The sequence below is a fragment of the Palaemon carinicauda genome, chromosome 1 (genome assembly GCF_036898095.1).
Source record: "Palaemon carinicauda isolate YSFRI2023 chromosome 1, ASM3689809v2, whole genome shotgun sequence".
NCBI lineage: Eukaryota > Metazoa > Arthropoda > Malacostraca > Decapoda > Palaemonidae > Palaemon > Palaemon carinicauda.
Window position 1 is genome coordinate 142,289,723 of NC_090725.1, and position 25,000 is coordinate 142,314,722.

At 34.7% G+C, this 25,000-nt stretch overlaps 1 protein-coding gene across 1 annotated transcript in view; it reads left to right on the top strand.

Annotated features, from left to right (window-relative positions):
- LOC137652304 (C-type lectin domain family 12 member B-like) overlaps positions 1-25,000 on the top strand; it is a 105,549-nt gene that overhangs the window by 66,876 nt on the left and 13,673 nt on the right. The window lies entirely within an intron of this gene.

Below are 25,000 nucleotides of genomic sequence, written 5' to 3' on the forward strand. Positions count from 1 at the left end.
ATATGCAAATTTTTTATCGTGTAAAACCAGGTGAACAGACCTTGAAAACATTTCGGCAAGCCCGAAGGACGAAATGTTCTGAACCCGACTGACAGCTCTAATCCTAGACAAACACAGAGATAACACTAATTGAGAGAGAGAGAGAGAGAGAGAGAGAGAGAGAGAGAGAGAGAGAGAGAGAGAGAGAGAGAGAGAGAGAGAGAGAGAGAGAGAGAGAGCAAGCTTTATGGTTTTCGCAATTATCGTCTCTGCTTTTTATGATGCTTGTTTAATCATAGATATTTGAATTATTTACCTTTATTATCATATGGTGCTTACCAATACAATAATTAACAAATACCCCCCATACAGTCGCACTTAGACTCCCTCTTCATACTACAGTAGGTTCAATAGAATTTTGAATTAGGCAACTCTGATCGGCCACACTTGATTCGGTATCATTCTTAACAGCGAGCCAATCAAGTGTTAGAATGGCAATGACGTCATGAAGTGGCGACTTCAATCTTGATGTGAATGGATTCAATGTCTTGTTGCAATCCCGCTTCTTTCAATTATGCAACCTTCGTTAGAACACTTTGCTTATTTCCCCAGTTCTTGCATCTTAATTTGTTGAAGAGGCAAGGGTTAGCAATTATAAAAGGTATCCGCTTTTTTAATAACCACATCTGGACAGATTGCCATATGATAAAAGGACTAAATAAAAAAAAAAGGAATAAAACAATGATATCTATAAAAGACATGGATACGCCTTTAGGAATCATATAACAATAAAAAATATGAATGCATAGGAATCCTTATAATACATGAGAAAAATAAAAAAGACAAGGATATGCAAATTCTTGGAAAATGATAAATTTTACTCATGATACTCGGCTTTCAGTGTCACTGAGAGAGAGAGAGAGAGAGAGAGAGAGAGAGAGAGAGAATCTCCGATCCTTAAAGTAGTTTAACTTTAACCAATAAAATCAAATACAGAAAATCAGGACAAAATAACACATGCCTTGTCCAGGAACAAAATATAACTAATACATATTTTTGAACTAAAAAAGATAAAAACTTCCAACAAATTTAGGCATTCTGTATATTTTAAATCAAAATAGATAAAATGATGAGGATCTATCATTACACAATAGAATGAAAAACTCTAGAGATGCATGAGCATCCAGACTACAGTATTAAAAAGAAAAGGATATTTTACTTGAAACCCAATGTTAAAGGAAAAGATATGTAAAGAAAACTTTTGGGGATTGAACAGAGTGCCTCAACACACGACACGAACAATTGAAATTATATTGAAGGCAGTCAATTACACTGAGTGTAAGATTCTTCACTAACAAATTACTATCTAAAAGTTATAAAAAAAAAACGTGAACAAAGAAAGAGAGGGAGAGCCCTCGACGGAGCGCAGGGCAACAAGGATGCTAAATATACAAGTCACGTGACAGTCGCAGAATTGGAGACGATGAAAAAGTACCGCTCCACAAATGATAAGGCAGCGATAACGCCGGGTTGTAAATGGGATATTAAATGATCACTTTATTGCACCGCAGATAAAGAAAAACTTGCTTACTACTACACTTCGATGAAAGACTAACTTTTCGTTAAACTACATCGCGGAAATCGTCTTTATTATATGCCTTTTATTTACTTGCAGGATCGGGTCTTCACAAGCAATTATTAGACCTAATATTAACACAAAAGAATACCCCCTTTCGAACTTCTCTTCTTAAACTACACTGAAGAGAATATTCATGATTTTTTCTACGTTATGCTGATTCTCTATACAGGGGGTGGTTCCACTAGAAAATAACAGATCAGTGCTAGATTTTAAAATTGCTTGCATAATCATGGATGAACCCTCAGTGCGGAAAGCATCCACAATGTCAGCTCATTTGCAGTACACCGAACACCCCGTCACACAACTTTGTATTGTGCACACTATCTCGCTTCCAGGATGTTATGGTAAAGGTAGAGGTCTCTGGTTTCAGTTCTAGTATCATCAGAATAGATACCCACCAGAACGCCAGCCTCCCAAACCCAGCAGTATCCTCCCCAATAAAAAGCTTAAATTCATAGTTTCGGGCTGGGATCGATCTGCTACCATGCGAATGCTAGGCGAACATGTTACCAATATACTTTACACTATTTTTTTTATATCACTTCTTAGGTTTACTTCTTATTATCTCCCTGATACTTTCAAACTGTATACAGTATGTATATTATCAAGTATTCTCTCCGCATGACTTTAGTATTTCCAGACGCTCTGGTGTCACTTTTGACAATTCCCTCTCTGTATCGTCACATTTATTACCCTTCAATTGATAATAAAAAAAATAAAAAAAACATTATTTCTGGTACATAAACTTTTTTTTGTCAACATGTAACATCCCCATTTCACTTGCACATAGGAGAGTTAGATCAGGAACATCCTCGTACATTCCAACATAAGGTTTCAACCACATCCCAAACCTCTTCGCTCATCAAGGTTTACCTAGCCTGCGACTCACCTCTTCTCTCACCCTACCGTATCTGAAATCTTTCTTGCTGAATAACAGACCTGTGCAACTTTAGCTTATTGCTTCCATTTTCCAAAAGCCCATATCATCTTCCCAATTCTCATTTACCATCAATCTCACTCAGTTTCCTTTTCTTGCAAATGTTTCACATGGCAACCCTTTCCATCCCTCCCTCTTTCTTAACTACCACACGTCGGTTTAGGCAATTTGTGGGAGATCGTTGTTTTCAAGGTGGTTGCTGTGATATATATATATATATATATATATATATATATATATATATATATATATACATATATATATATATATATATATATATATATATATATATATATATATATATATATATATATATATATTTATATATACAGTATATATCTATATATAATATAGATATATATAATATATATATATGATATATATATATATATATATATATATATATATATATACAGAATTGTCAGAATTTCACAAGACTCTGCTCTTAATCAAATAACTAGTGTAATCGGAAAACAATAATCTCCCACAAAATGTCCAAACAGACGTGTGATAGTTAAGAAAGAGGGAGGGGTGGAAAAGGTTGAATCTGTGTATGTGTGAATATGACTATTTATCCGTTTATGACGGGTCGCGTACACTAGTTATTTGATAAAGAGCACAGCCTTGTGAAATTCTGACAATTTTGTTTTTATATATTACAAGTGACTCTTTATTATATAGAAAGATTCCCCAAATGTTTTTAAACTGTTTTATTTATTTATTTTTTTCTTCTTAATGCAACAGTTGATGTTGTATGTGGAGATTCACAGAACGACCTGGGGTTACTGGGTCTGCATTAAATTAAATCAAAGAAATTATCTTTTTTTCTTTGACTTTTTCTTTTTCCGTCTGGTATTTTTCTCGCCTCTCCCTTCCCAGCAGTTTCTACCCCACAATTACTTTCATACTGTGTAATTAAAGTCTTACATGAGTACTGTGCTCTCTCTCTCTCTCTCTCTCTCTCTCTCTCTCTCTCTCTCTCTATTGAAAGTGAATCGTATGCCATGTCTTATCTGATATTCTCACTCAGATACTGTTTTCAGATTTTGCTTTAAAATCGCAACTTTTCTATACCTAAGCAACTCTTATAAATATGAAAAAATCGAACATTAAGCATTATGCACGTATCTACTTGTTCCTGCCAGCGCACTAGAGAGAGAGAGAGAGAGAGAGAGAGAGAGAGAGAGAGAGAGAGAGAGAGAGAAAGTGGGTGTGTGTTTCTCTGTATTAAGATAAAACATCTTGCAAGATTTTCCTAAGAATTCCTATTACAAAGCCAAAACAATGAAGATGACTAATTGTTTTTGCGTAATAGTTGTGAAAATTTCTCTCGGTCTGCTGTTGAGGGGCATTCAATTGAATTATCCACCCTCCGAGAGAGTTTTTGTTTCCTTTCCCACGAAGAACTCTTCTTCAGACAACAACGACGAATGAGCGACTGTATTTTGTTTATATGGCTAACTGCAAACAACAGGGATCGTGCACAGCGTTTGCGGATAACCGAATAACAATTCAGTCATTATTTCACAGTCCATTTTTGTTCACAGTACTATCTTTGTTTGGGGACCTTGAGACATCCTGAACAGAGGCTGCCTTAGCAAGACGACAAAGAAGAACATCACAACAACATGATGTGTGGAATGAATGCTATTACAAAAAAAAAAAAACATACATGAGGGTATTTGCGATATTGGCATACGATCCCAGAGGAATACGAAGGAAGAATGCTATAACAATATTATATCGTGTTGTGATGAATTTACATTACAAGCCTTTTCCACTCGGAGAGACTATTTTGGATGCCATACTCGGCCATCAGAGGGTATAAGAACCAATAACTTGGACCAAAGAATAGGTTTTGTCCATCATCCAACTAGGTGTCAGTGGCCGCGTCCTGCTCCCTGAGGAATGAAAGCTTCCTGGTTCGACGGTATTAGAGAAAGCGTGTGTGTGTGCAAGAAGTGCCCTGGCCAAACCGTTTGTCATTACGAATCATGAAAACAGAAATGTTCTTATGCTACTCGAGGACACCAGTAGGTGCAAGGAATGATATGCGAACAAAAATAAACTCTAACCTTAGGAAATTATTGGAATTTGACAAAAGTCGGGTCTAATTTCTCTCAGAAACTAGTTAACACAAGCTTATAGTGTTCTTAACTCGAATGCAGACTGGATCATATCTAGTCGGTAACCAAACCCCATTGAGTAAAATCAAGACGTTTTAGAACTAGCATGTGATAGTGATTACCTTTGACTACCTCAGAATAACAAGTATCTAAATGATGAAACTAACAAACACAACCTTGTAAAGTTTGATCAACTGCAATTCATAAACACAGTCGTGATAACCTTCAGAATCCGGAAAATGAACAAGCATCATCCTTAGTAATTCAATTAATGATATTTACCTAATCTCTCTCTCTCTCTTCTCTCTCTCTCTCTCTCTCTCTCTCTCTCTCTCTCTCTCTCTCTCTCTCTCTAATTTATCCCGTTAAACCAAAGTAGACCTACTCTTTTGTCACAACATAAACACTTCCTTCCATCATAACAAAAATGGCTTTCCCTGAAATACGAGCACTTTATGCCAAATATAAGGACTTTCTACTTGAAAAAAAAAGCCTTCTTTCGACAAATATAATCACATCTTCCCGACAAGTAAGAACAATCATTGTTCCCGCCAGAGTATTATTAACTTCTTCGCTGTACCCTGTGGATAAAGATCGGCCTTCCATCTGCATTTTCCTCACGAAACCCGCAAACAGAAGGGCGCCTTCATTTCTCTCTATAATTCCTGGGAGAACAGAGTAGGATGACCGGCGCTGGCTTGCGGCGCCGAAAGGATGTCTGGGGGTCGAAGGAGTCATCCGTTAGGAGATCCATATCATGGTATTTCGGGCGCGATGCTCTTTAGATTCCTTCCCAGTAAAAGGGGCTGGTGGCTGCCTTTACATTCAACCATTCAAGTGTGTCTGGTACAATGAGATTTTTAGAAATTCGGCTATCCATGGCTATCTCAATAGACCTCGGTGTAATCTTATTCTTTACCTAAAATAAAACAGCAATAATATGAATCTGAATTATCATTATGAATATAATTCCTATTATCATTATCATAAATTTTAACCGATACTGAAAGATCTCTAAAATAAATTTCAAAAGAACAAAAAATAAAAAGTAATATACAAGGGAAGATCCATGTGCAGAACCGATTTCTCCATTTAAGTGATAACTTCACGAATTATTTCCAAATATCCCAACTTCTCATGATTAAAAGTCAATGACATTTATTGGGCATCTCAGTTAAGCATCTAATTATTTGATAATATAGCTGGCCGATCATATGCTTGGTTGTGATGTTAACCTTATCATCAATCTCTCTAATGTAAACATCTGATATAAGATTTAACGAGGTTTTACTGTAGGATGCGTAGGTGATAATGCAGAATTCACATTCTGCCTCTTCATCTACGAAGATTACTTTTGTTTACATTCAATCAATTTAGAATCTAAAAATCATTACAGCAATGGAATTTTACTTTTCATAAGTCAATCGCAATGCACAAACACAGAGTAACGCATCGAAAATAAAAGCTTTTAATGCAAGGAATAAAATTGTTGGCAGGTATCAATTGACACAATCGTTCCCTTGGAACTAAGCCTCGCTAATTCTTGGTTATATTCAGCCTTTACGCAGCCATCATTCCATCTGTTGTCATTGCTACTCTGTTAGGTTTGGCAACTGGAATCATCTTGCGACTTTTTTCAACCGATAATATAAAGATTGGCGTTTCTAACTCTTAAGAAATAAACCAGTCAACTCTTGTACTTTTCCAAAAAGAATGAAACCTAAAAATAATATATTCAGAACTAAATCCGTTATTCTGTCGAGAGATTATTCAAGAAAGGCAAACTTCAGTCAATCACATTTTCTCATGCAAATTTATCGAACAATAACTCATAAAGCCTACAAAGTGAGAGATCCTTTGCACGAATCATTTGGAAAGAAGGTTAATGTGCTGTTAAACATAGGGGAAAACTGAAGCTTATTGAAGGTGATGAACGTATCTAACATTAGAGCACAAGTGATATGTGTGATGTATATTAAAAGCGTTGCTACATGTTTTGCAAGGGGAATTACGAAAAGGAATAATTTAGAGAGAGAGAGAGAGAGAGAGAGAGAGAGAGAGAGAGAGAGAGAGAGAGAGAATTATGACGAAAAACACTAATATTGGCACCAATAGCTACCTAGACCTCAGAAAGTTGATGCAACTTCGAAACCTATCTTAACAGCTGATGACATTCGGAAAAGGTTCCATATTCATAGCTACGTACAACTGGTATTCATAGGACACTAATTCCTTCGGAAAATTTATTAAAAGTCCTTGTCGAATTACAATTCTTTCTACGAATTAAAAATTGCACACTGAAAAAACATCCTTTACTCTACCTTTTAAACCAAAAGCGAAAATATATGACCCTGCGCAATATTTTCAAATGTCTTGTTGCTGTATATAATTTTCATGTTAATTAGCGATAGAGGTTGATAGGTAAAACGACGTATGATTTTCTGTCTTTCACTATTTCTTTTGACTATATTTTCAAGCAATTAGAAGAGCGAATACCAAGAAGTTCTGGTTCTATCTGTAGTAAACTGTTACAGCATGATTCTTCAAAGCATAAAGACAATTGTTATACTTTTAAGAGAACTTTATTAAAAGTTATCAAGGTGTTAAACATGATTTTATATTTTCGTTTGAAAACTATTTGTAATGATAATTCGGTTTGGCATATAATGAAAGTTTTACTTTCCTTTTATCTATTCAACTGTATTTCGTTGTCTCTACTGCTCTCCCCCATTATCCAGCACCGATTGGTTCTATTCTATCCCACTTACACTCATGATAAAAATCGTTTCGCGAATCAGTGAGCTTCCGTCTTGTGTATGTCTATTCTACAAGCTGGAAAACTGTGGGTAACCGTGACAGGACAAGAAGCAGGCATAAGCAAATTTGACCCTACGGCGGGAAGCAATATTGCTTCAGTAGCCTTTTATAGCACGACGAGACAAATGGGTATTCGCAATCTTTAGACAACTGTGTTCATCTCATGAACGCAAGTGGCGTACGTGAACTCGAAGCGCTGTATCAATCTGTCAAATAAAACGGCCTTGTGCATCTCTTAAGCCCAGGCACTCGAATATTTCTGAGACGTTCAAAGAAAATAAAAGACGAAGCGATTGATATTAATATCGCAGATGTCTAGAGAAATTTAAAATAATTAGTTTATACAGCTTAAGATGTAGCAGAGAGAGAAAAGAAAAATAATATAAAAATAAATTTATAAGATATTTGACATCTCGCACATGTCCTTGTGTTTATTTTTGTTAAGCCAGACAAGAACAACTGTCACAAGCCCCTGAGTTAGCATACCATGGCTACACATTTTTCATTTATCTGTCATTTTTACATCTTGAGACAAAAATACATAAGCTTACATTTCATATGGAGGGTAAAAGAATATCTTTGAGTAGTCTCAAGAGATGGTCTATTTCGCTAAATGATTTCAGGGTGTATTTAGCAAAGGCCTCGAAATAATTAAAATAAGCTTATTACTTATTATCTATATAAAACAACATTAAACAAGTTTAAATTCCTTGACACAAAAGGGCTTTAACATATTTAAATCCCCCAGGTCTTCTTTCTCTCCCTCAGAGTAGCTTACTAATCAAAGTAAAGAGCTCGAGGTATCAAAACAAACGGGACTTCTAAAATCCATCGGACTAACCAAATTCTCCCATTCTTTTAGAGAACTTTTGTTGTTCTTTCGGAATATTTGAATGATGATGTGTTGGACCTCCATCGAGAGGTGAAATGAGCGGTTATAAACGTGTCATCACTGACGGGTAATGACGGGTCCTCAGTGGCAGAATCCCTGGACGTTGATTGGTCAAATTACTGGGAAAGATCACAGTTGATTGGTCAATTGCAAGATATGATGAGGGTTTGGCAGGGATAGATCTCCTGGGTTCAAGTTGCAATAATGCATTCCATTGCAATTTCGCAGTGGGTATTTCAAGACTCTTTTAGGGCTTGTTTTGATACGCGATACTTTTTTTTTCTTTTTCATCCATCGCCTTTAAAAATATCTTTCTGGTTCTGATGAGAGAGTTTAATTGTTTTGATAGATTTTAAACGTATATAACTACTATATCATCATTGTTATTATTTATGACAAGCACGTAACTATTCTTTGACCAGAAACCACAAAGGTTAATCTTTTGACAAGGAAGCCATCTTTCACGCGTGAAGTCAGCAGGAAAATATAAGAGTAAAGTTAATTAATCAGTAAACAAACAAAAAAAAATTATATCGGTGCTACTGCTACTGCATAAGTACCATCAATGATAAACAATTTCATAACACATTCCTAACATGAATAATATCATTGGAGCAGACAAGAACGAGGCTGCGTTATCTCCTAAGGATGAGTACTGCACAGTCATTAAAAACTAAATAGCAACACGGAGTTTGAGGATGACCAGATCACGACTACAGTAAGCTGCGTACAATGGCTTGAGAGGCAGATTGCGTCCAATTCTTCACAGTACACTTGCTACTACCACAACTACAATTACTACTATTAGCACTAGTATTTTAACATAAAAGAAAACTAGAGAAGTATATGGACATGATAAATAGTTTGTACTATGAAAAATCTTCCTTTTACCAAATCAAAATTACTCTGAGATCGAGATGTATATCCTTCTGAAGGCATTTGGAATAACCTATTGGCAAAATTTCAAGAATATTTTTATTTATTTGTTCATAACTGACAAAAACGGAGTAACTGTTCAACATATTCCTGTTAGAATAAACGATTATATATTCTAAATAGAGCAATAATGTAGATTGAAACTATTAAATCCAAATAAAGGATTGACTAAAAGGATTATATGATCTATTCCACATGTCTATAGCTTTACGCTAAATTCCACAACTCCTCATCTCACATTGTATCTGGAAACCAGTCTTATTTATCTTTATAAACGTTTTCCTCGAAAAAATAAGAAGAGCTACTATTTCAAAAAGAGAAAAACACATTCAGTAATCAGTCTTGAATGCCTCCCGCGGACTTGAAGTAATTAACGATAATACGGGAGGTGTTGACATTTAGGTTCTTCGAAGGAATCTTCATGCGTAATAGTTTTCTGGGCAATCAAATTTCAAGCGTCTCTCTCTCTCTCTCTCTCTCTCTCTCTCTCTCTCTCTCTCTCTCTCTCTCTCTCTCTCTCTCTCTCTCTCTCTCTCTCTGTGTGTGTGTGTGTGTCTCTCTCTCTCTCTCATATTTAAACAATTTTTATTCACCGGTACTCGCTTGTGGTATTTGTGTCTGTTACGTAGGAAGGGAATTATACTCATTGTTTGGTTAGGGATAATTTTTTTACTGCAGTTTCTAAAATTGGATATTCACATTCTTCCCTGATAATATCAGTTTCAACACCTTGAGTAAGCTTTGAATCATTGCTTTCAATTACCATACCAATAATGAAAAATATGATAATATTGTTCAAAACTTATTTCTGTCTAAATTCAAATTTATCACAAAAACAAATGAAGGATGAAAATCTTAAATGCCCTATCTACATGAAATATAACAACTGGCATTAAGGAAAGAATGATGAAATCAATAAACTCTATGAGGTATCAAACAGTGAATGAGCTAAATATCTATCATTAAGAATGATTCAAGATAAAACTGAAAGCCAAAAAAATCAGAACGCCTTGGCAGCATTTCAACAGGATTTCCTTTTATATCTCAAGAACCAATTACACATATTCTTTTTCTTTCCCGATGGCCCCTTAAGGTGCTTCAGTTGACCAAGAAACCTACGAAGTCGCCGCCTACTGCCCCAAAGGGTCCTCCAAAAGACAAGAAAATTCTGACAATGTCCTTCTTGACCTCCACAGCCAAGATCCTTTTGCTAACAGGTCTGAGGACACGGACGCCCAAGGATCGTCAGTAAGAATGACATGGGCTCCTCTCTCTCTCTCTCTCTCTCTCTCTCTCTCTGTCTCTCTCTCTCTCTCTCTCGCTCTCTCTCTCTCTCTCTCTCTCTACTGGTGTTTGAAATGTTTCTGAATGTGTATTAAAAACAATTAAGATATATCATATACTGAAGCTATTTAAATTGTGACAGAGGTTTCTTTTGTAATTTATTTGAGGTTGTCAGATTATGTAACGGCTCGTTTGGGCACGCTATGTTATGTATCCATTACTGACAAGTTCCAGAGAACCGAAACGTTGCCTTTGCAAAGCAAAATTTAGATTGTCTTACAACTTAACTAAATCCCATGATACATTTAGCAATTCAGGGGGGGGGGGGGTGAAAGGGCAACAATATATTACTGCATTTTACCTTTTTTATTTTAGCCTCGCAAAAAAATTACGGAAGTCTACAAAAATATTACACTCCTAACAAAAAAAGTCTTTGTCTCCCGAATGTAATTTGTATATGATACCATATCACTAAATTGATTATGATAATCAAGAATCAATCACCATAATCATGCATATACAAAGTTGGTTAAACAAACAAATATTTATTTATTGTTATCTTTAGAATAAAGATACAAATTCTGATCGGTGGATATTTTTCTATTGATTTTATTCGCATAACATTTATCTCAATATCTATCCGAGAGTTGCAAGTTAAAAATCGTGAATTATGTACTCATGCAAGACAAGTTGTAGTTTTACGCGTGGAATTTATTTTCAGTTTTGCCATTTTGACTTGCATTATCTTTTGCCTGGTACCATTAGACATTCCGTAAACAACTAATGACCATATAATTGAAGTTCCACTTTCTTTCTTTGCTTTTAATGTAGCCGCAATTTACAGTGGAATTCGGGTAAAAGGAAAGTGTTTTATGATCTCGTTCTTTACACCATTCTCAACTAGGCTTGAGTCTCCTCTTGTGCTAATTGTTTTTCTAAATGGAGTTTTATAGTACTAACACTGAACCTCTCTCTCTCTCTCTCTCTCTCTCTCTCTCTCTCTCTCTCTCTCTCTCTCTATATATATATATATATATATATATATATATATATATATATATATATATATATATATATATATATACATAACTTATATATTTATATAGATATATATAGATATTTAGATAGATAGATGAGAAAATATATGAAAAAACTCGAATATCCATACAATATTGTATTTACAAATATACAATTTATATATATATACATATATATATATATATATATATATATATATATGCATATATATATATACATATATAAACACACACACATATATATGCATATATATATATATATATATATATACATTATATCCATACATATATATATATATATATACATATATATACCTACACACACACACACACACACACACATATATATATATATATATATATATATATATATTGAACAGGATGGTTCCTGCTCACCCCTTTTATTTTTCAATCATTTGCGTTTCTGTTGACTTACGCAATGTATTATGAATTGATTATATAGCATCGCAGCTGGGGTGAAGAATAGCATAGGTCTTGTAACCTAGCCTCATAATACAAGCTGTGAACTGTAGGGCTAGAGACACCTCTACTGAGATGGAAATATTTGTCTTTATGTTTTGTATGTTATATGAATTTATATTTCATATTCATGCACGTACTCAACCCAACCACATACAAATGAATAAAAAATGCGTATATCCTGAGAGCCGAGAACAATGTCGACCTTGTGCAACTATCAGACTTCTTAATCCACTCCAATCAGAGCCATGGCCACGTCTTATACGCTGACACTCATAAGGAGCTAGGTGTGAAGAGGTGAACACTTGCAATTGCAAAGGGGCCACAGGCATTTCTATTGCATAACCTGATTCGCATCACACCTTTACGCTCCAATGGAGTGGTTATTTACTTTGTTGTGTGGACAGCTACTATAAATGTTAGATTTAGGGATGAATGGTGGGATATTTTGAAATATCAATCGCTAAGGAAATAGAAATCAACACCAAAAGAAAATAAAAATGTGGAGCATCCAATTGCGAATGAATTCAACGCTCTTTCACACACAATAAATCCCGAGGAGAAGACTAAAGTCTCTCCTTTTGTATGGTTACATTGTTTATCCATCGTCTTTACTTCTACAAGTCTGAAATGAGTTTGCCTTTTATTACTTATATTCTAAATATACGGAAGACCTTCAAAAACCCTAATATTATTCGTCTTCTATATCTTAATTCATGATCGACTTCCTTTCTAACAGAACAACACACTGAAAGGTACTTGTGGCACAGGATAGACGGATTGACTACTTTAATGACGAAGTAAACTTCACACCTTCGGAAATAAATTTCCCTCTTTAAAAACATTAAATGACGATAGTACAGCCCTCCTTTTCAAACCTTAAGCCTATTCGTGTATTAAAACTTAAAAACCAGAATTATGCACGAGAGCCAATTCTACATCCCTTCTCAACTTTAACCATCTTTTAGCAAGAAAAATCAACGACCCGTAAACTTCAAACTCCATCAATTTTCATCAAGCATAAGAATTCATCCCTGAACTCTCAAACTTTAATATACTGGAAACCAAAGACTTGTAGCGCCTTAAGATAAAGCAAGCGTGAAACTTAAGTTATCCCCAAATTTCACTAGGAAGAAGATTAAACGGGTGATTTGGTCAAACCATAACAAACATGGAATTGTCCATGAAAGGCAACTGAACCTCCCATCAACCTCAAAATTCTCTAAGCAGGAGAACTTAATGCAGACTTCCATCAAAGTTTCGCGAAAACGCAATTTCAGTTATAGTTCACTAGAAATTCCATCAAACAAGAAATCTCGACCCACCAAACCTCCTCAAGCAAGAAAACTGATCTTAAAATTCCTCCCCAAAATCACTAACCCTGAACCACCCCCTAACAAACTTTCCGAGTCACGTAGCCCTCAACGATGCACTGACATTCGATGGTCACGAGAGAGAGAGAGAGAGAGAGAGAGAGAGAGAGAGAGAGAGAGAGAGAGGCAGGGATAAAACCCTCCTTTCATGTCCGAAGCACCACTCCCAACGAGACGAGCCGTAACAAAGAAGGGTATCCACAGAGGGTATTGAGAATGAAAATTATACGAGAAATGTAGTCTGCAACTCAACAAGGGAGCTCCACGCTCGTCGTCGTCGGCGTATTCTCTTTGCCGTGATTCTTTGGGATGCCCCAAGTGCCTCTTGCCTGACCCCAGAGCCTCACTCACCTATCCCTTTGCCCCTCTTTATATAAATTCACCAGTGAAAAGTACACACACGCACACACACACACACACACACATATATATATATATATATATATATATATATATATATATATATATATATATATACAGTATATATATAATTTATAGAGAGAGAGAGAGAGAGAGAGAGAGAGAGAGAGAGAGAGAGAGAGAGAGAGAGAGAGAGAGAGATTTTGTCCGTCAACCTATGATCCCTTAGGACAAAAGAACTAATTTTTTTGGTCATCCACAGAATAATTGTGAGCATGCCTCACAGAGAGAGAGAGAGAGAGAGAGAGAGAGAGAGAGAGAGAGAGAGAGAGAGAGAGAGAGAGAGAGTTCTTAGAAGTGAGCATGCCTGGGAGAAAGAAAAGGACCGAGAGCGACTATGAGAGAATATGGACCATCACACCACATTCTCATGCACCGAATTATTTGTGTAGACAGCTGTCAAGGCACTTACGCTCAAAAATAAAAGGAATGAATTAGGACCCCTTATTTCTCGACTGCCAAGAGTGGGTGGGCAGAAAAAGTACTTTGTGAGTACAGTGACTAACGTTGTTGGCAAATAAACACCTGTTTCTCTCTCTCTCTCTCTCTCTCTCTCTCTCTCTCTCTCTCTCTCTCTCTCTCTCTCTCTCTCTCTCTCATTTATTAAATTATTGGAATATATGGCAAATTAGTCTGTAAAATCCAGACACCTTACCGTTTACGTGGCTTCCCATTAGCCTTTTGGGGCCCTGGAAATGTAAGTTGCTGTTATCTCACTGCGATCAGGTCCTCAAAATACACATCTTAAAGCTTATTGTAAACTTTATAGTCAAATTGAGCTTTAAAAAATATCACAATCAACTCCAAATCTGCAATGGCACATACATACAATACATACACACAAACACACACGATTACATGCATTTATATATATATATATATATTATAAATACTGTATATATATGAGAGAGAGAGAGAGAGAGAGAGAGAGAGAGAGAGAGAGAGAGAGAGAGAGAGAGAGAGAGAGAGAGAGAGAGAGCTACACCAATTCTGAATTAAGGTCGAAACAGGATCGCAAAGAGGTTGGCACTTTGGGGTCTCAGTTAATTTATGTCCCCAACAAGTACGATGGTTTACGCTTGACGTTTCAGTATGTGTGGTAGGATCTAGTGGGTTATTTCTTTGTATCGTAAACCAAATACAACGCTGTATGCAAGTACAACGTATGATGCCTGGTAATTCCAAGGCTTGCGCAATTAAGGGACCTTTGGCGTTCTTTGTAACGCTTGTGTGTAAAAGGCATTTTCAGAAGGCTTGTAGTTCGCTGTCTCGGTTGCTGCGAATCCAGAATTCGTAAAGCAATGAATAATCTATATTCCCCAAAATAAGATGATCAAACATGCAACTAACATCTTGGTTACAGATTTTCCTTCACAGAATTTTAAAGTTCCATTCTGAGAAGAACCTCACAGTTACCAGTTACTATGGAAACAAGATCAGAGATTATTCCAAATTTTGAACATGGAAGGAAAGAAAATCACAAAGGAGAAAAGACAAACAAAAAGACAAAAACAAAGGCAGGTATCATGATAGTCATCACCCCCAAGTATTTCCTCTAATGAAAAAATAATTAACAGATGCACATTTAGAGTCCATAAAATGTTCTGTAATACATATCACGTACAATTAAAGCGTTGGCGTCATCAAAGTGCGCGCGCGCGAGCGTGAAACGGACTCTCATAGGAAAGCTAAATGACCAACTGTTATTGAACATACCCTAAAGGAGCACAATACAGTACAGTCACTTTCTGACTTCGAGGGTTCACAGTTATAAACATCTGGACACAGGGTTCATGGCTATTAATCTCACAGATTGTCTGGCAACGATGCCATTTAGCAGGTAATGTAACAATAACAACACTGTTTACCAAAACGAGATAAAACCATGATATGCAAATTAGACGTTTGGGATGAGCATTGGCAATAACATCATGTGCTTTATAACAGAGAAAGGGCAGTATACAGTTTTCTAAAGGATTTCAGTTGTATCTTTAATTCTAAACATCACGAATGAAAATAGATCAGGTTTAAATCAAGTTTTCCATCAACCAACAATGATAGGTATGATTACTTTTGGTAGTCATGTAAGATAAGACAGTATCTCATTGGAGGAGATAAACATGTTTACAACAGTACATGATTAACATTTAATGCAAATGCGAATCTTTAATGTTCATTAGAGGCATTTGAATAATGCAGAGAGAGAGAGAGAGAGAGAGAGAGAGAGAGAGAGAGAGAGAGAGAGAGAGAGAGAGAGAGAGAGAGATAACAGCCTTTTTCCGGATCGTTTTAAATTCAATTAGACTACTATACTTATGTATAGTTGATAAATTAAATCATAAACCCAAACTACAGCACATCTCACCTGACATGATTCACTTATTATGTGATTCACCTCTTCTTCCATCCTATGAATATCCATTACAAGTACTTCCAGGCATCTATAAGAATTAACAACTGCTATTCTCACACCATGTATAGCAATATCCATTGTTCCATCATCTCTACTCTTCTTCATATTTAGTTTCAACTTCCAGCTCTTGCAGACATTTGAAACTTTTGTTAGCTTCTTCCGTTGCTTTTCAATAGCCTTAATCAATACTTTATTATTTGCAAACTTCAGCCATTTTACGCTCCATTCACGTTCCATTTTCCTATAGCAAAACCTTACACCCACGCCTACTGTACTCTCTCTGCTCAACAGCATCACTCCATTCATTAAGATAATAAACAGACACAAACATATAACACACTCTTATTCTCAGTCCAACATTTACACCAAACCAGTCACAGTCTCATTTACATGGTCTAACATCCGTTTTCATTACATCAGAAAAACTTACAATCCAACAGAACAAATCATTTTTCATGAATTCATGAATCCTCAACTAGCAGCCCCGATGTTATATAATCAATTAATAATCATGGGATTAATTAATGACTCAAAAGTGCAACCGCCAGATCATTGGGACCCACGTACAGAAACAACCATACACACGTATTTATATATAACTTTATACACTTACTTATATTAGTGTATATATACATATATATAAATATATATATATATATATATATATATATATATATATATATATATATAATATATATATATATATATACATATGAATATACATATGAATATATAAATATTTATATCAATATATAATATATAAACATATATAAATATTTATATATGAATATATATATATATACATATATATATATATAATATATATAAATATTATATAAATATATATATAATATATATATATATATATATATATATATATATATATATATATATATATGTGTGTGTGTGTGTGTGTGTGTGTGTGTATAATGAAGGTAGGAATAACACCAAGAGACAGAAAAAGAGCAACATGGAGACGAGGGCAAACTAAAGTAGAGAATATTCTAACGTGAAAAAAAGGCAGGGCATATATTGAGAATGTCAGGTAATAGATGGACATTAAGAATAACAAAATGGGTTCCTGGAGATTGTAAATGAGGCATGGGAAGGAAGAGAAGACGATGGATTGACGAACTATGAGATTGCGGGTAAGGACTGGCCCAGAAAAACCATAAACAGACGCAAGTGAAAGTGTTATGTAGTGGGCTAGTAACGGCTGATGGTGACGATGATAATAATGATACACACACAAATGCCATATATATATATATATATATATATATATATATATATATATATATATATATATACATATATACTTATATACATATACACACACACACACACACTATATATATATATATATATATATATATATATATATATATATATATATATATATATATATATATATATCGCATAAGTAAAACTACTCAATTCGTTGGGTATTGGTTCAAGAAGACATGCCATAATTGATTTTCGACATTGGTTGGAAATCCCCCTATACAGTATAGTGAGGTGTGATAGACGAAGAAGTACTTACAACCTGCTATTATCTAATAAAAAAAAAAAAACTTAGTGTTAAAATATGTAATATAGAAATATTAACACAAACTATGTCAACTTTACCTTAAACTTAGGATCTCTTCTCCTTACTGAACACGAAAGAAGGCGAGTCTGAAGTGACGAACAAGTTGTTGTATGAGAATAACGAAGAAGTGGTTGTTGATGATAAGGTGTGGTCTATAAGTATTTTTTCTTCTTTTTCTGTAAAACCTGACGTTGATAATTACTATTGTTACTTGCTGAGCAGCAATGATTCGTCAGTATCAAGTTCAGGTGACGACTCTGTAGCTTTTCGTTTTTTTTTTTTTTTTTTTTTTTTTTTTTACTCTTCCACGGGACTGATGTTGGAGTGTTCTTCCTCATATGGACAATCGTCCTCTATGGAGTGAACACTTCATCACTATTAGAAACTTTTGCATAACGATCGGCTGTAGGACCCTAGGTCTCAAAGATTGCATACATTTAGATGACTGATAAAAAACATGCGGCCTATCTTTCAGCCTGTAGGTCCTTGGTTCTGGTCTTGTAAACTTTTTTCTAATTTGCTGGTGTTTCTTTAACTCCCAACAAATCTTCATTCCATATCAAGCTTATCACTAATGGATAAAACACTCTTCGACATACCCATTATAGGCTCATGAAAACCTTTAAATTCATGAATGAGTTGAAGGCAGTTTCGTCCATGCCTAATTCAGTAGGTTTTGAGTCACATCGGTCAAAGCGGCACTGATGCTTATCACTGCCAGATAAATATTGAGGCCTTGCAAAACTCTAATATTTAAAGCATTACCTGCTGACGTAACAAATACTGCCTGAACCGATAGTACCAACTAAACATAGTTATGACGGCCTTGGTTAATGTGTTGAAGGGGAGAGACTGTTCGGATTCGGTGGCAAAAAAGAAAAAAAAAAGTCGCATTTCGTTCCATGTCATTCTGACGTTCAAGATGTTCAGGTGCATTATAAAGGATCAGCATAACCTTCAAAGAATTTTTTTCCTTGCAATATTTCTTGACTGCTAGTATAAAACAATCAATGAACCATTTTTCAAAAATGACCATGTTGGGATGTTTCTGAGAGCCTGGATTGGTATTTGGTAGACTAACCTCTTCAGCTTGAAATCGCCGGTGACGTTACCTCTTAACAATAATGTTGGTCTGCCCTATGCTACCTTTGAAATAAATGAAAAATACTGTACTACAGTGCATTCACTTCAAAAATAAGATTTGAACAAAATTGTTTATCATTGGTGACCTTTAATGTTAATAGAAATGCGTCTGCTGAAGCAGATTCTTCCTGAATTTTAATGTTGTGCAAGCTAAAACGTTCCATGAATTAATTAAACCTCTCATGGTTTAGGGCAAATGAAGTGACCTTTTCATCTTAATGTTTTTTACAGTGGTCCTTAAACAAAGGCTTGGCCTTCTCTTGGATCAGTCTTTGTCTTATATGAATCCGCTCCTAAGTTTGGCTTTCTCTTCAAAGGCATAATAAGAGTTCTGTTTCGTTGCAAATTGGCCTCTCTTCACATTAATGGTAGGCTACTGGTTTTAGACGGCGTAGCCTTTTTCTCAACTGAGCAATATGGTCGTTGTCATGGATAATGGTGGCCACCCGTGTGTAAGCAAGGCCTAAGGGTTATCCCTCTTTTTGTCCCCTTTTCACATTAATGGATCATGTTCAGTATTGTTGCATGTTTATAACATGATTCTTGGATTCACTCATTTTAATTTTTGGGTAGTTCATGGCTAAAATCAATATAGATTGCCCAAATTGACCAGGATAACTAAAATGCACACACACAAAGGACGAACACTCGTAAACAAATAAGCGCCATGATAACTGTCTAGCAGAAACAAGCGGGACTCGTCGCTGTGGTTGTTTTTCTTATCTTATTGAAATCCTTATTTTGTGTTATTACAGAAATATTTTAGCATATTTTTATCTTATCTTTTATAGTCATGAATTAAGTTTAAGCATATCAAATTGTTAACCCAATGTAAGGATTAATTAATTAATCTAACAAGGTAATGAAGCTAACAGCACTTCCGTCAAGATAAAGTACCTCGACTATACGGTTTCGGGAAGGCTAGAAAAAAGTCCTGTGATAAACGTAAGTTTTCCTTAAAGCGCAATAAGGATATCTGTTTCCTATGCAATATCCTTGTCTTCTGGTACAGAATAACCAGCGAACCATTCTTCAAAAATTACGATGGTGACCCATGCCTTTCGATTTAGCCATCCAAATGACACGAAGCAACAACTTTGGAATGTTTTTGAGTGCATGGAGATGTAGAGCGTAATGACTGCAAGCGCCTTCAGTTTAAAATCACCGGTAACGTTGCCACTTAATGTTAAATGTATGCATTTACTCATTTTATTAGTAGAATTTTTTCTCTTTTTTAGCCATTTTCCATCATTACTGTGAGGCGGAGGTAGCGATGGACGGTCGCACAATATGGAGTAATATGGATTAAATTTTTATATGCTGTGTGTAAGGATGGGCGAGGAAAAGTCGGAGGTGACATAAGGTAAACTTACGAAAAGAGGAATATATATATATATATATATATATATATATATATATATATATATATATATATATATATATATATATATATATATATATATATATATACACCCACACACACGCGCGCGCACAATTCCGTACATCAACACGCGTGGCCTAAGTTATTCGTTATTCCACTAAAAGTATCATTATACTGTACTATGCAAGATCATTTTTGTACGAGTAATATTCCCTTCATATCAATAACCTATAATATTTCACTGCAATATTCACAGTCAGCACAGATCTAGAAAATGATACAGGTAGGTGGATAATCCGAAACACCTAAGATTAAACGAATGCTTATAATATCCGGCCAGCATTTCTTGGTTTCATTTAATTCTATTAATAATATCTTGTCTGCTGCACCGTTGATTGCAGTGCCATGATATTTATTGAAGCAATGGACTGGTATATAACTTTTCCTTTGAGTAAATACTATACAATATCTGAAAATAAAGTAATGCTTGGGAAATTCTATTCCGGTAAATGAAACAATGTAGTTATAAATTTAGTACTATAGCAATTAATCATTTCCAAGTAATTTCATAAGTAAAGGATTTAATGAACTGGTAGACAAAGTAATGAAAAGTAAATAATAGTTCAAATGAAATAACTTGTTTCTAAACTTAAATAGCTGGGAGAAGGTGGGTCCTTTCTTAGCATCATTATTAAATAACTAAGAAATAGATTAGAAAAAAAGTGGTTGTTGATGGACATCATCGAGACTATAAAGGTTTAAACTCATGGACGGCAGAGGACAATCGCCTAGACTCCAGGCTGACCATATACGCACATATGATCAGCAACCAAGACAGGACCAGGGAGGGCCGGGCAATGACAATGACTGGCTACTAATGACTTGCAGACAATACTACAAACTATCGAGCTTGAGCGGATCTCGAAATCACGTTCAACAGATTATAAGGCAGGAACGTTTCCGATAGACTACTGCAAACCTATAGGAATGTGATAGGTGTTACACAGGGTAGTATTCATGGCCCATTAATTTTGGTACTATATACGCATGAAATGGGGTTTGGTCTAGAAAACAAGCTCATTGCATATGCAGATTATACCACTCTACTCTCTTTGCATCAGTTCCATCTCCTGAATGTAGACCTATGGTTGCTGAATCCCTTAATAGAGATTTAGCTATAATTAGTATAGGGTGAAAAATATAGGGGATGAAGTTAAACCCAAACAAAACTCAAAGTATGATTGCAAGTAAATTTAGATCAAAGAAAGTGGATCCTCTAAATACAGATATCTGCCTTGATAATATTTCTTTAACTATATAAAACTCATTTGAAATTATAAATGTGATTCATGATAGCAAATTTATTTTGAGAAACTCATTTGGTCTACTTCTTCAATTGCACAAAAAGAACAAAAAAATTGGGGGTAAAGTCTTTTAAGATTTTCGGTGAACAATCTAACCTGAGGAAATGTTTTAATGCTTTCATTATACGTTGTTTGGAGTATTGTTCTTCTTTGTAGTCTTCAGCTGCTGATTCTCATCTTCATTTGTTGGAAAAAACCTTGCCCATTAGATTTCTTATTCCTGGTCTTGATAATAATCTCTGGCACCGTCGTTCAGTTAGTTCTTTGTGCATGTGGTATAAATTTTTTCATACTTCTGACCATCCTTTGAATTCAGATCTTCCTAGATTATACCGCCCTGTACGTAGTACTTGCACTAAATTCTACCAGTCTTGCCTTCTCCTTCATAAGGTTTAAGAATATACAGTATTCTAGAAGTTTTATTCCACCTGTGACCAGATTGTGGAATGATCTTCCTAATATGGTGTTGGAATAGGTGGAACTTCAGAAGTTCAATCTTGTTGTTATTTTTTTTTTATGACATAAATCTCTATTCATAGTTTATATGTGATATATCTATATTAGCCTTTTTATTTATCTTGAAATATTTTATAACTTTTATTAATTACTTCTTATATATACAGTTTATTTGTTGTTTTATTATTTCCTTTCCTCACTGGGCTACTTTCCCTGTTGGAGCCCTTTGGCATGTAGCATTTTGCTTTTCCAACTAGGGTTATAATTTGGCTAATAATAATAATAACAACAACAACAATAATAATAATAATAATAATAATAATAATAATAATAATAATAATAATAATAATAATAATAACGTATTGCACTAGTAAGTAAATAATGAAATGTACTAGTATATAAAATGTTGTAATACGAAACATTGTATTTGTGTAGAATGAAATTTACTGGATTATTAAATATTGTACTAAATATACAAGAGTATTAAGATACCTACATTGAATAAAATACCAGTAAAAGAAATTACGTAATTAGTGGTTTAAACATGACTTATGAGGCCACCATATTTGCTAAAATAGTGCTTATTATGTTCTCTATTCTATTTTCAGAAAATTACAAACTCCGTAATTTACCTAACAACTCTAGCTCTTTGTTTTTGCAGCAACAGTTACACCAATAAAAAAAGAAACAAACTAAAGTCATTATAATATACTTTTTTTTTCAAGGCACCGACTTCCGCTCCAGCATAATGCAATGAAATGACAGTTATTATTGTCATGTCCTGGTTTAGCGGATGTGTTGAGTACAAATCAAGAATCAGAAAGTAAAGTTGATATTAATATAAATAAAATAACTTGACGAATAATTCTATATAATCAGAATACATACTGTATATATTGATCTAAAATGTTTTAATATTGAATTAAAATTATACTTAAATAGTTCATAGGACATCTTAAACTAACAATCAGAGCCGGGGTAACGCATTATTATTATTGCTAGTTGAGCTTCAACCCTACTTGGAAAAGCAGGATGCTATAAGACCAAAGGCTCCAACAACGAAAATCTCCCAATGAGGAAAGAATAACGAAACAAATAGAACAGTGTGCCTGGGTGTATCCTAAAGAAAAAAGAAATATTATGATAATACAATGGAATACCATGGTACAGAGGTTAAGGCAATACCCATGACAAGATAACAATGGTTTGATTTAGAAGTGTTCATCTCTTAGAAGAGAGGTTTATAGCAGCTAAAGAGTCTCTTATAACGTTACCAAATGGAAAGTAGCCACCGAACAATTACAGTGTAGTGGTTAACCCCTTAAAAAGTACCATAACCACAGAGGGCTCAAATATGGTGCTATCTGGCCAGTCAAAGGACCCATTAATATATCTCTAGCGATAGTATCTCAACAGGTGGCTGCTATCTTGGCCAGCCCATACAGGCTACAGGCACTAGCACAATCATTCTTAATATAAACGCACATATATACTGTATATATATATATATATATATATATATATATATATATATATATATATATATATGTATATATATATATATGTATATATATATATATATACATATATATATATATATCTGTGTGTGCGTATGTATACATACATACATATATATGCTTAAATATCAATACAGACACATTTATTCACATATACTGTATGTGTGCGTTCATGTGTGCATGTGTGTAAAAATTTAGAGTATTAGTGACAAACTATCATAAATTGACACCTGTTGCATAATCTTAAGAGCCGGATATATTAGGGAGGGGTTGATTTCAATCTTAAGAACATAATTCTGAAAATTAATGTTTACAGAGGTATATGCACCAGTCTCGAAATTGATTTATATCTCAATTGATAGTCGAATGGACCAGACAACTTCTGCACAATTATTAACATGCATTAGTATGAATCCTGAACAGGGTACATGCACTTGTTACTTATAGTTCATCTCTGAATGTATACAGTACGCTATACCTCAAGAAGAGTAAATTCGATAATAAGAATTATAACTCTTAAAACTCTGAGTGTAATTCTTAATTACTAATTTACTATTGAGAAACAAATTCAGTCTTTCTTCTTCAATTGCGCATAAACTTAGCATGGTGAGAGAGTCTTCTACGATTTTCGGTGACCAATCTATGGTGAGGAAATGTTTTAATTCTTTCATTCTGTCATGCTTTGAGTATCATTCTCCTGTCTGGTCTTCAGCTGGCTACTCATCTTAATTGGTTGGAAAAAAAATTTTGTCTATTAAATTCCTTGCTCCTTATCTAGATATTAATCTCTGGTGCAGTCGTTTATTGAAGTTCTTTGGGCAAATTACATAAAAATTTCAAAATTTTGATCATCCTTTGCATTCAGATTTCAGCAGACTGTACTATTCATTACGTACTGCTAAGTATGCAGTTAATTCTAAGAGTCTTGGCTTCTCCAACATATGCGTAAGACTACACAGTACTATATTCTAGAACTATCATTCCAGCTGTGACCAGATTGTGGAATGATCTTCCTAATCTGGCGATTGAATCCATGAAACTTCAGAAGTTTAAGTGTTGCAAATGATTTTCTTTTGAGTAGGTTAATTAAGTCTCATTTTATAGGTTTATATATGACAGATCTATTTTAGAATTGTTACTGATCTTAATATAGATTTCTTATTATTTCTTACTCATAAATTATTCGTTATTTCTCGATTTCCTTTCTGCAGTGCT